The 14205-nt window shown below is 39.0% G+C and overlaps 1 long non-coding RNA gene across 1 annotated transcript; it reads left to right on the forward strand.

Moving 5' to 3' along the window:
• The first annotated feature begins 407 nt into the window (after positions 1–407).
• Positions 408–12174, forward strand: LOC110352868 (uncharacterized). Its single transcript, XR_002402555.4, has 3 exons — positions 408–563; positions 8557–8805; positions 10617–12174. It is a non-coding gene; the product is annotated as an uncharacterized lncRNA (long non-coding RNA).
• The last annotated feature ends 2031 nt before the right edge of the window (positions 12175–14205 follow it).

Here is a 14205-nt window from a genome sequence, read left to right on the forward strand (position 1 = left end):
TTCTCACAGAATCCTTTTTCTTCCTTTCTTGCCTCCTTGGATGCATAGCATTTTGTACCTTTTAGAGGAAGCTGTGCAACCACCTGTTCTTATTGGCAGGCTGAACTGGCAAAATAAATCTTTCTCATAGGCCTGTAGCTGCTTTACAGGGAAGAAAACAGCAAAACATAGTCATGTTGTGCCCTTACCTACCCCTGAGCAATGAACTGCATCATTAAAGGCTTTTGGAAGGCAGGTGGCATGCCAAAGTCCATGCAAGGGCTGTGCCAGGCTGGATAGTTTTGAATGGCCAAAGAAAGAGTGTGTGATCCTATTTTTGCAGTTCTGCCAGTAAGCTATTACCATAATGTTTAGATGTCACGAGCCTGTGAGTGTGGAAACATATCCGGTTTATCAAGCCGAACCGCCTTTTTGTTTGATTTATCTCTTCTCGTTTCCCTGCTAGGTGTATGCAGTTTGTGGTTTGCCTGTGGCCTTCGGAAGGGAGGAGGGGAGCAGCACAGCAACGTTGCTGTCAGCCAGCAGCTCTGGAGGACTCGTTCATCACGTTCCTCGGACCAAAGGTACTGCTATTTCTGTCCCCTGAGGCCAGCCACGCTCTGCTGGTCACACCGCAGAGGCCACCAGGCAGCACCACCGGCAGAAGCGATGCTTGGACTGGGCTTGCTGCTGCAGCCTGACGCTGCGCTGGGCCAACAAGCGGCTTCTGTCAGCCACATTTCCTGCAGGGTTTCGTCAGGAGTTGGCGCAAGGCCAAGGAGAGTTCAGCGACTTTGACAGGTTCCTCTTACACTACAGTATCTATTATTTGTATTACAATGGCGTAGGGAGTGCTGCTGCACCACAAATACCGAATAAGGGAGGTTCCCTGCCCTAGATGAGGTAGGACCAGAAGCTGGAGGGACTTAGTCTGTGGCAGACAGGGATGCAGATTTCAGAGCTGCTGAACCCTAGGTCAGTGAATTAACAAGATTATCCTTTCACTCTGAGAACAAGACTGAGAGAGATTTTGGTAACATCAGCCTCCAACTAAAGGCCCTCCAACTAAATTACATTGAATTGCCTAAAACTGTAAAAGATTCAGATTTCATACTGCACATACATTTATTTTAAATAACAACAACAAAACAACTCTGATGGCAAAATGTAAAAACACCTCTGGAAATGCCACCTTGTTTGTACAGATACAGCCATGTGTCAATCGTGAGGCTGAAAGTCACACTACTGACTCGTCTTTTATTTTTAATAGCTTCCGTGACATTATGAATACTTTTGTAATTAGAATAACTCGTTCCGTGAAGGAGCAGGTGTCCTGGTACTTAAACACACACTCCTGCCCTAGTGAATTCTTCTGCTTAATGGCATCAGCAACAGCAGTTTGTCCTGATCAACAGCTCTGTTTTTGTCCTAGATGCCACTGAGAGCCAGAACAGGTGGATCTTCCGTAAGCAAGGGTTTTACCCAGATGGGTTTCTTACAAAGGGCTGGGTGCACACAGTGCTGCAGAGCAGTTACTGGCATTGGGCACTGATGCTAGTCTCAGGATTTCTATTATAAACTTCCCTGACGTTTACGACCTGTCTGTGTGAAGGATTGCTTTACACACAAGCAGTACTTGATGAAGGCGAGCCAAAATAATGAATTGTCTTGGGGAAAGAAAAGGTCACAGACAAGCGCTATGCTTAAAATATATCTTTGGCAAAGAAGTCCAGAAGCCAACACAGTCTTTAGCTGATCTCCCACAAAAATAAATAAATAAATAAATAAATAATATATATATGTTCCACAAGCCACAGGCTTTCACTAGATTCTTCTACAGTAGAGGTGGTCCCCCCTACTCCTCCCTGTCACCACCTTTCCCAAGAGACCAAATTCTTTCTTCTGTACAATATTCCCCCACACACCTGCATCCTCTATATTTTTTTGGGTCTGCTAAGGATGGAGCAACAGAGTGGCCCCTCAAAGGCCAGGCTCTTGCTGGTGTAGTGGCAAGTCACAGTGCATGTTTGTCTTTGAGTGGGTGGCTCCTTCCTTCCCATACACTGAGGCAGCACCTCAGTGCAGTGACAGAGCTGCCAGGGCTAACAAATCCCCGCCTTGTTCCCCTTGCGGCCCCAGAACATGGTGTGTAGGTACCTGTAACTTCATATGGCAGCGTGCTTTCCTGGTCGCCTGGCCTGAAGGTGGGGACACATCCTGCCATGGCTACTTCCATACCCTTGGGGGGACCAAAAGTAATTGTCTCCTATCAGTATGTCTGGATGTGTGCTCAGCATGAGGTGGGGACTTTGATTTAGGGTTTGGTCGTGTCAGATTTGAATCCAGTACGTGCCATGGCAGAAGCTTTGTCCTTGTGTCCCTCCAGTGTCTCCTTAAAAGGCCCTGTTGGCCTGATGTGGTCTCAGAGTGCCTCGTCTCAGCTCTAGGCACCAATTTTTGAGTACATCGGAGGCTGCATCCAGAAGCTGCCAGGACTGCATAGCACAGCCCTGAGGAGAGAGGGGAGAAAAAAATGACCTAATCGCAATGGGTTTGCTTGAAACATGTGTGTTAAGAACATGAGCTGTGGAAAAAATGTCTTCAACATGTTTGTTGGACTGGATCTGCACTCCCATCAGTATTTGTCACACTAAAGAAGAACATCCATGCTATCCAGTAAAATTAAGTAGTGAGAATAATCTGTCCTACCTCAGCTCTGTAGTACTGCATTGCTGGATCATTTAGCTTATTAGCATGACTTGCATTTAAAGCAAAACTCAGGCAGACAATGAGGATGAGGGAACGCAGAGCTGTACTGATGATTAGTGGCCATCTCCCAGTGTTACTGTCTTTCCAGTGCAAGGAACTTCCACTCTCCCTTGGATTTCAAAATTCATTTTTAGTTGCTTGATCTTACACTTATAGTGTATTATTCTGTTATTTTTTCCCTGACGTTTATAATTTGCCTATATGAAATTCTCCGTGGGTCAAAATCAGGAATATACAACATCTAGACAGCCTTAGAAATGTACTTTCTCCCAGAAAAGATTTGACAGATTTGCAGATCATCCTACCTCAGCACATGGCTCTGTACCTCACAGGACTGGGCTCTGTTGGAGGGGCTGTCAAGCACCAGCACTGCCCTTGGGCTACTTCATGCCAGTCCCTGCCTGCTGGCTAAGGACTGGAGCAGGTGTCCCTGGTCTGCTGTGCTGCTCCCAAGCCTTGGTTAGGGTTGGGCTGAAACCTCGTGGCCTGTGCTGGGAGCAGGCAGAAGATGGGCCTGGTGGTCCTGGCCCTTTGATGGTGGAGGCCTTGGGCGCTGCAACACCCCAGCAACATGGACTTCTGCCCCTAGATCCAGGACCGAGGGGCTGCCGTGGCTGTTGCAATGCCTTTTGTATAAAACCTGCCTGTGCTGGAGGTTGGAAAAGCTCCCCCTTCTTTTTACAGGGAGTTTTAGCTTTGAAAAGTGTGAGTCGGCAGAGAATAAAGTATGCAGATCCTGCTACTGTAGCCAAGATTTCTGATGCCAGCTTTTCTGATAAAGCATATATACCTTTAAAGTCTTGCCTCATTATGCTCGTTACAGAACTATTTGCATGGGGAGACTTTGATTCTGCATGACTGGATAAACTGTTGGCACAAAATTTCTTTTCTTCTTTTCCAAGCCATTGTTATAAATGGTATTAGCACTGAATCTTAAATTACCCTGCATATTTGTCTGACAATTCTGTATTGTGTTCTGGTCTAAACATGCCTTACTGCTGGACTTTTTTGTTTGTTTGTTTTCAGTCCACTTGTTAAATTCTCTCTGGAAAATTACACATGAAAAAATGGGGAGAAGAGCCTTAGTTATTTTACATATATAAGTTATTTAAAAATGGAAGATTTTTAGAACACATGTGCCAGAACCAAAGTTCAGTGGGAATGCTGTTATTCATATCTATTGGATTAAAAGAAGTTAAAATATATTTCTGAAATTCTCTAGCACATGGATATGCGGAAAAGGATTATTTCAATAAATTCCCACAATGAGAATGCTTCATAGCTGAAATTAACAAGCAACAGGTAGGAGGCAGAGCACTAAAAATATGTATTTACCTGTTTGATTATGGAAAACTCACATACTCCTGAGTATTTTAGGAAAACAAAACATCAAAGTGCTCAGGAGTTTCATTAGCTACTTCAGTTCAGCCCATTTTACTTATACGCAGACTGTTCTGCTTATATGATTGGTTGTTTGCTTATTTAATGCTCACTTCTAACACACACTTTCCATAAGGTCTTTTTCTCCTCAAAACCAACAAAATACACCAGTGGCATTAATAATGTTCCAAGGATCAAAGAATTCCCAAGACTGGGATGAAGGGGAATTTTAACCATACTAAAAAGTAATCTGAGGTTTTGATTGATTTACAGTATGACTAGTTGCACAAAGCTGTATCCTTGTCTGGCATGGATAGAACATGGTCAGTGTTTATCCCTGTCTTTTGCTTAGCTTCTAAGACCTGTACAAAACCCTGCTGTTTGTTCCTGAAGGCCAAGTGTAGCATTATTGATGTAGCTAATGGTGGAAACTATACAGTAATACTCACCAGTTAATAAAGCAGAAAAACAGACTAGGGAAAAAAAAAAAAGGCAAAAAAAAAAATTCTCACTGCACAAAGACAAAGGAGCAATAAACGTAATGGTGACCTATCTACCTTAGTGCTCCAATCCCTCCTGAACTGAAGTCTAAATGAAGTAGTAAAGCATTAATAGATTATTTTTTTCAAGCCAGTAAATGTTAAAATGTATTTGCAAGTGAACTTTTAGTATTTGAGTGGAGCTGGATGATTGAGAAAAATATTCTAGTGTCTCAATTAAATCTGCAGTAATGCCACAGCATAACAATGACATTCCTTACAGCGTTTGTCACAGGTGATACATGGAATGACCGCTGTGTAGACTTAAGGTTTGGAATAGGACTGTGCCTGTTTATTGTAATGTTAAACCTGCCTTCCTGTGTCCTAAACACTTTTTTATGAATAACCTGTGAAATCAGATTTCTTGCAACTACACATGAATTTAACTATATATTTTGCTTTCTTTCTTCTGATGATCAGAAGAGGAATTCCTGTTCTTACCACGTTACCTAAGCTGCATTAACATACATGCCATAAGCCTGTATTTTAGCCACCGTGAAAGACTTATTGATGATTATTGGTGATAAAATGTGGTTCAAATGCTATATGCATCTAGAAAAAATATTTTACTGGAGAAAATAGTGCTGGGGCTTGGTAACAAGACAAACAAATAGGATGGAATTAATGAGTTGCTTCTGCCTCTTTTCAACATATCATTTAGCACTCTAACTTCTGACTGACTACCCAGCATTTCACAGTCAAAATGCACCACACAAAAGAACTCTAAGCAAATGCAATTATACTTGCACTGCATTATCCCTAGCGTCATTGCACTAGAAAAGCACATCCCTTCTCCATCCTAGCCTACAGAAAATCAGCTCGTTACAATCTAAATATCCATTTTCAGTACCAGACCTAAACGAGTCTACATTTTGCCAACTAGTAATAGGGTTTAGAGATTCATATTATTTATTGCATAGATGCTTATTACTATAATTTTTTAATTTAATTTGAGATCTATGTCAGCAGGAAATTCCCAGCACTAATGGGAGCTCTCAGAATCTCAGGAGCATGGTTTAAATGAGAAAATCCAGCATACCTTTTTTGAAACAAAATCTTAAATGCTGGGAAACATAAGATAAAACTTTTTAAATCTCATATTTGTTATGAAAATTTAAGCTAACAATAGTAAAGTCATAATGGTTTGGGGTTTTCTGGATGAACAGTGATGTACCTGATAACATTTTAAACTGGAATTTTGGAAATAAGAGAATCTTCTGATGATTTTACATTGTTCAGAGAGTAGGCTAGTCTATCACCTTTTCCATATGAAGTTATCTGAGTTGGAGGGATGGTTGTTTTTAACAAGATCTGGCTGCCATTTTAATTTTTTTATTTTTTTATTTTTTTATTTTTTGAGAGAAAGAAACTTGGACATATAATAAAAGTTCATCTTTGACCTTTGTTCTAGTATGTTCACCAGATCTGGCAGTTTTTGAACTTCTGCATTTGCTCCTCTTTCCCTACACCATCAAGCTGCTGCAAGGCAGTAACTGTTTTCTATAAGCACATGGCACATGCAAAACTTTCTCTTTCTTTTTCTATAAAATAATAATATATGCTGGAAATAAACAACAGATTGAATTCACACAGCCACAGAGCCTTCGAAACTCAATGTTTTCGCTCAAGACAGTTTTCTGTATTGTATAAAATACACAGATACAATGATCTGGTGTTTTTTTGCCATGGGATGTCCCATGTGAGAAATAACGGTGGTATGTTATAGGAAGATTGAAGGGGACAGACAGGCTACACTTGTATGATTAAATCAAGATCATTTTTTTCACTGCTGTGTTTACTTTGTGCTTTTGTAACTGAAATCTGACATCTATGCAAAAATGCCAGTGTCGGGGAGGGAAACAGGAAAGGATTTCTGTGTATTATTCCCCCCAAAGCACTAGGAACTCATTTTCATTTAGGTTTGTATGATGCAAACTTCTATCAATGGAAATGGAAATTTGTATAAAACAAATATGGACTGTTTCAGGTTGTATGATAACTGCACTGTGACTTGTCAACTTTTAATATTTTGATCAGCAAAGTTCAGCAAACAGTAGTAGTATAGCACAGACTGAGCATAGACAATGGATTTTACAATGGTACGTAGCATTAGCGGCCTCCTTCAAAAAGATTCTTCTCTTTAAAAAAGGTCACTGTCAGCTTCAATATTTATGAAAATGTTCCATAAAAAACAAAACAGGTTTGCCAAAATTTCAGACAGAAAGGAATATTTCCACTCTTTTTTTTTTTGAGTTCTTTAAACACAACCAATTAATTAAAAACAAACAAACAAACAAACAACAACAAAAAAACACAGCAAAGCTCACATGAACTGAGTCATTTTTTAATTATTCAGTAGTCAAGTAATGCCAAATGCAAAAAGTGTGCAAAACATAAAAAAAAATACACGTATCTCTATATGTTTACAGTTTAGTACTTCAGTCCCTTACAAGGCTGCAAGTTACATACAGAAATAAGATTATGTGCCAAATGATTCATCTGGTTGCCTCAGCTCTACACTTTCAGCAAACAGAAATTATACTTAACACCTGGCTAATTAATTTTAAGCATGAGAGAACAACTGAAATATATTCCAGTTTAATTCTTTAAACTGGGCACTTGATTATGAAAGCAATAGTGTATGAGTATATCTTGCTTACCTTCACGTAAAGTGTCATTAACTTAGGTAGGTTGCATTTGCTGCACTATGGCACGGGACCATTGGATCTCCCTCCAGCTGTGATGAGAATTATTAAGCGGGATAAATTAGCAGACTTCCAGGACTTTAATTGTGACTGTCCCTTCTATGAATAAGAAATCCAGCCCACATCAGAAGAAGTATTTAGGAATTTTACTTCCCCTAGAACAAATGGAATAAAACACCAGAATACTTTTATTGGACTTAGGTTCCAGCCTTTTATTCAGAAGTCTCTAATACATTTTCAGCCTTTAATCCTCAAGTGGCTGTAAACAACCTCAAGGCTCTGACAGAGCAATGTCAGGCCAAAAATGGGAAAGTACGGAAATCTCATTTCAATCTTCTGCCAGAAGTCCAAAGACTTGATTTTATGTATGCATTTATTTCATTAAGTGGAGTAGGATATTTGCATAGGTCTGGGGTTTTCTTTTTGGAGTGATGTGCTAGTTATTACCTCTCCATCTCCTCTGTTCTCTCCTTACTTTTCCCTTCTCTCTGTCCCTTCATTTCATAAACACCCTCTTCTTTGTGGTCTTCCTCATACACAGACTTAATGACTTTTCCCTCCTCCCTCCCCTTTATTCATCTTTACCTCCTTTTCCATCAGACCAGCGCTTCTGCTCTTCAATAATGTCATAAGAGAAAAGCATTAATCTGCCTTGAAAAGGGAGCCAAACTGGTTGATGAAGGGGTTGCATGACTGCTGCCATTACAGCCAGAAAGTGGACATGGCAGCTTTCTGCCTAGCGTGGCATTCACCTTAATTGCATTTCCTGACTTATGCTGCTGAATGGTTTTGCAGAGTGCCTGTACGTCCACAGTCCCTGTGCTATGATATTAGTTCACCTCCTTTCATTTCCTTTTTCAACTGCTCCTTTGTTCTCCCAAGACTTTGAGAAGACCGCTGGATATCCTTTTGCTCCATTTGATATTTATTTTCACTTATCTCCTTCATCTCTTCCCAGCCATACATCAAACATACTAACTGTTCACATCCATTTCCTTTGCAGCCACTAACAGGTTTGACTTCCTAAGCATTACTTCTCAATGTCAGCAGCTCCTCCCTACCTTGTAGTCTTCTTAACAGACTTTTTACTCGCATTTCTTTCCTAAGGAATCACTCCCACAATGTTCAGAGTGCTGATCCCTCCTTTACAAGAGAACTAACATCTGCTTTTTCTTCCCTTCCAGAAGCCTGCATATACAGACAGCATGACTGGAATTCCTTTTATCTACGTCATACATAAGAAAGTAAAACAACTGCTGGGGCATCTGCATGATATTTGGATGTGGTAGAACTGGCCTTTTATCCCACTCATTCCACCATGGCCCGCCTGGACTTACTTTCCTTTTCCCAAGGCAGCACCCTTCACCTGAGATCAATGAGCCTCTGTTTATCACTCTATTCTTCATCTTTCAAAGGCTGGTCCTTCTCTGAAGGTCAGTAGCTAAACTACTTCATTCAGCTCCAAGAGGAGAGGAAGGTCTTCAATATTCAGTAGTGGTTAAACACTCCCCTTTTAATTGCAGTCCCATAAATAGGAGACAATGCACCACTGCACTCCAGATGATTTCCTTCTTTATGCAAACATTATGGGACAACAGAATTCACAGGAAAATAATGGTTTGCATATTTGTTGGGGGGGAGGTATTGTGACACAAAGGGTGGTAAGAAGCCTCAGAGGATTGTTTGCCTTCTGAAACTAATATATCCAACAGTCTTCCATCTTTAGAACACCCCATCTGTCCTTACCAATTTTTGTAGCATCATGCTGATGACTGTAATCCATCAAATGGAAATGTTTTCAATATTGAATAGTGAGTGACAGTGAGGGTGTTTCTTGTACATGATAGAGCAGAAGCAGACTAACCTCTGGAAGTGCGGTTACATATAGCTGGGAAGGCACAGCTTTCCATGTTGGGCACCAGAGAGATGAAAAACAGTAGTTCTGGCATTTTACATTCCATTTTTGTTCCCTAAAGAAAAGCTTCAAGCTTCCAGTGAAGCTTGGCTATTCAAAGTCTCAGTAGCTAACAGTGGCTTGTGCCACTTATTTATGCATTACTAAATTCCCATAATTTCCCTGTGTTTCCTAAACAATTTACATGCTGCTGAAGTGCTGTTGGCTTCGCAGGAAAAATACCTAATACCACCTCAGAAAGTTAACAGAAAAGCTGCTTTTAATTACAACTTACCTTCCTGACTCTGATGAGGTATTCACAGCTTGGGAAGGGTGGGAAGGCACCATGTGAAGGTTAGCAAAACATTACGTGTCCCATTTCATGAGCTTCAAATAAGTATACAGGCTTTAGGTTATTTCAACAGCTTGTGTGTGCAGGAACTGGATCACATGAAATGAAGTTGTTTCAATGTATGTAGATTTAATGTACTTTTCTGACTCAGTGTAAACAAGCCCTTAGGTCACAGATCTAGAGTGTGGTGTACACCTCTGTTTCACTTAACAATCACACTGAAGGCAACAAGCTTATTCATGTGAAAAATAATGCTCCTGTATTTGAAAAAGTAGATCCTTATATTTTAAATCTCCCTGGAAGCATCATGCCTGTTAAATTACCTAACTTTCTGGGATATTATTAATGTTCTGCAAAGTTACGTGTGACTAAAGGAGGGTAGGTTTAGATTAGATATAAGGAAGAAATTCTTCACTCAGAGGGTGGTGAGGCCCTGACACAGGCTGCCCAGAGCAGCTGTGGATGCCCCATCCCTGGAGGTGCTCAAGGCCAGGCTGGATGGGGCTTTGGGCAACCTGGTCTGGTGGGAGGTGTCCTTGCCCATGGCAAGGGGGTGGAAATGGGTGGTCTTTAAGGTCCCTTCCAACCTGAGCCATTCTGTGATTCTGTGGTTTATATACCTTTCATGCCCATATGTTTTTATTGACAATTATTTGCCTTGAAACTAAAGAATAGTTAACCTTTTACTACAGGGGTTTTACATTAGAAGAACAAATGCTTATCACTTAAATATTTGTGCATATATATGCTATATTGGCATACGATTTATATACACACATATCTCATCTAGCATTTTTCAGATTTAGGCTATAGCACATTGATGATACATATATATATGTAGAAATCTACTTGTTAATAATTGTATTGAAACATAAATACACAGCCAAACTGCAGGCAAATTAGCTATATAGTAAATATAGATGTGTCATGGAAAAGAACACAACCATATTCTGGAAATTTCCTGTTTGTTTTTTTTTTTTTTTTTTTTTTTTTTCCAGAGTTAGCAGAAGAAAATGTCTCTGCAGGCCTAAAATACTGAGCAGCCTCACAAGAACACTGTAATTCAACATGTGAATACCTCAAAAAGTAGTTTATGAATATCCATATCTCAGAGGAATCCCCTCAAAGGTCTCTTGTTTTTACAGTGGACTAATTCAAGATGGTTTCTGCTAGAAGTAAAGAAAGAACTGAAAAAGCACACAATAATTTCTTTCCTTTAACAGAATGCTGATACACCTAAATCAGTGATGGATGTGGTTGCAACTCAAAAATAATTGTGCAAATCATTAGGGTGGGGCAACCAAATGTTGAAAATATTTTAAAATGTCTCCCTCATACCAATATGCCATTTTGTTCATGAACTACTAATGGGAGGGTGATTGAGACAGCTGTGCCACCAAACTTTCTCTGTATCTAAAATACATACGTTTTTATCACCTGACTTTCTCCACAGATTTCTGCTGCAAATTCAATATTTACTACTCTTCCTGTGCTAGCATATGAACGTCATCTTTCTAGATAACATGGCTGACAAAAAAATGACAGTACAAATTACCCTGTATAGGAAACCACAAATCAACACGCTCTTCACAAAATCAGCCACCATGCAAAACACAGTAGAAAAAAGTCTTTAAAAAATGCTCTGCGAGGCACAGGCTATGCTTTTGAATTAGACAACAGAATACCATCTATGAACATAACAATGCAAAAAGGAAACCCTAACTGACAGCATGTTCTTGCCTATTACATATGTTTTGATGCTGGTATGTGTATAGAAAATTGTTAAATAATTACAGCACCTACTAACATACGTCCTTGAAGAATTCTTCCTGGAGCCCTTTTCCATCTCCCTTTTCAAACAATGCTTCCAGTGTTAAACTCCTAATCCAAAGCAAATTTCCCCTCTACTAACAAGCACCCATCAGAACCAAATCTTGCCAGCACAGCAAATGCAACACTCATGAATACCAACATATTTAACATAATTGATGCCAGTGCCCCAAAGAATTTCCACCGGTCTTGTTTATCCACTTTTTAAAACGTGCTGTATTACATCAAGCACATCAAACACCCTCATGAGAATTATGAGTATGAAAGTAATCAACCATTATTTGTTACAATGAACTCACAGAGATAACTGATTAAAGACAAAACACAGCAAATGATAGGAAAATATTTTTTTAAATAAAATAAAAAAATTCCATTCCTTGCACAGTCCAATCCTCAAAGGGGACCTGCAAATCATTTTCAAAAAGTGATCCTGGGAACTAAATTCTTAACAACGGATAAACAAATTGTGGACTCAGTAGTGACATTGTCTCTAAAGCTTACCGTTTTCTTGCTGATTCATCCCTGTACATTCATGTTAGCAACTGTTCTCTCTCCCATGGTTTAATTGATTAAAATGTTTTATTATACTATGAACAATCACATCTAACTTGTATTTTGTTTGGATTTTGCTACTTGTCAGATCTGATTAATGGATGTCAGTCAAGTTCACAAGCTTGTTTGTTTTCTCCAGTTCTATCAGTTCTTCTAATTAAAGATTATTACCTCGTCTACGAAATTTGCCTCACTTGTACCACAGCAAAACAGCGACAGAATCACAACTGTCCTCTCAAAATGTACAAGTTAGACAAACTTTTAATTGAAACACTTTTTCTCCCACTTTTGCAGTGAGAATGGGTTTAGGATCAAGAGGGAAATACAATAAAGTTTAATTTCAGGTAAAGACAAACAACTATAAAAAGGTTGGAAAGTAATGCCCTAAGGGCTTAATTGCAACAGCTATAGTTTACACTGAGTGTTTTTCCATGAATCAAGAGGTTTCTGTGCTACCTGCATAAGGATTTAAGTGGATTTGTCTCACCAATGATAACATATAAGTCTATTTTTTTTCCCTCATTTAATTTTTTTTCTGTGCAAATTCAAGGGGGCATCTTCTCGCGAAAGCTGTGTGTTTAATCTCAATGCACACTATCTAATTACAACATGACGAAAAATATTCATGAAAATATGTTGAGTTGCTGCTGTCATGACGCTTAAATGTAATCTCTACGATTTTGCTAATAGCGTGGTTAATCAATCTATGCACCTTCCCAACCTTAGTTCAACAAAGCACAATACTTTAAAGATATTATTTATAGAGATCATATTAAAGAGTAATTACAGCTCTAGGCTAAAGTGCTCTTCTCAAAGCACTTGGTAAAGCCGTTTTCTCTGTTGAGAGCTTTTGCTTGTTTGCAGGCATGGAAATGAGTTAATAAACAACTTTTTCACCTTTGTGGCCTGGAAAGTCAGTATTCTTCTTAGTGATGTAGCATATTAGACTTGTATTAAAATTTCTTTCTGATGGAGGAAATTAGGAGATGAAACCTCTGAATTAAAACAATTAAAACATTACTTTAGTTTTATTATTTGCAAATATCATGCCTGAGAACTTAGGATTGATATAACTGGAAAAAAAAAAAAAAAAAAGTTTATTTTAGATTCAGAAAAACTGCTCTAAAACCATTCTTCCCATACAAAAAAGGAAAAGTCTGTAGTTGTTTTCACTTATGCTAGTCAAACAAAGACAATGTTTTATATTTTGTTTGCTCAAAGGAGAAGGAATAAAATACTGAAAAAAGAACATTTCTTATCACTTAGAACTATGCCATTTGCATTTTTCAGGTGGAGGGTAGAAAGGGAAAGAATAACTGAAGACAGTGATTTGAAGAGTTTGTAAGGCAGTAAGGTGAGGAAAACAAACTGACTCTTGATTGCAGTTAAAAATATCTTACATGATGAAAGAAAAAATCCACAACAGTTTTAACATATTCTGAAAAAGTCATTATTTTTTCCCCAAATAAAATCTCTACTTATTGTGCACATATGCTAAAAACTAGGAGATTTGGATTGTCAATGTTAGCCACACATAAGAGCAACTAAAGGTTAGAATAAGGAAGCCACGGAATGTAAAATAAATGCCATTCACCCTATGGTTACAGAAACCTGGAGTTATTAATTGCTTAGCATGATAGGTATCATTATCATAAATGTGCCAATATAGAATAATTCTGTAGTGATATCTGTGATAAATTTACAACGTCTTGTTACACATGACCTATTCACCAACTCGTTACTCTAGAATTCATTCTCATGGGTGTTCATTAGCTTAAAAACACCAAGTTAAATTTTAAAGGAACTTGCCACAGAAATTCTTCTTTCCTGCCGACAGAGAGAGGAATGTTCGTTTTCCTACAGGATGCAGAGCAGTATTAACTGTCATAGAACTGTCATATGGAGCTACTACAGAGCTAGCATAGTTGATTTCCTATAGAAAAGCTATTTCAGGTGTAATTAGAATCAGGATTTCTTCTCAGACACAAATTATCCTCAGCAGCATTAATTGTTACCCTTTTTTGATCCATGAACCTTACCAAGGGCAGTTGGCAACACTGAGCAAATTGCTCATTTTAAGCAAATTCATAAGTTGCTCTTTTTGACAACTTCATATTTAACTCTTTGTCATTAGCGTGTCCAGAAACAGCGCTGCAGGAGTTTGTGAGCCAGGGATTGATGGCTACGATCCACCAAAGTCCATGT

Source organism: Anas platyrhynchos, chromosome Z, assembly GCF_047663525.1.
Source record: "Anas platyrhynchos isolate ZD024472 breed Pekin duck chromosome Z, IASCAAS_PekinDuck_T2T, whole genome shotgun sequence".
NCBI lineage: Eukaryota > Metazoa > Chordata > Aves > Anseriformes > Anatidae > Anas > Anas platyrhynchos.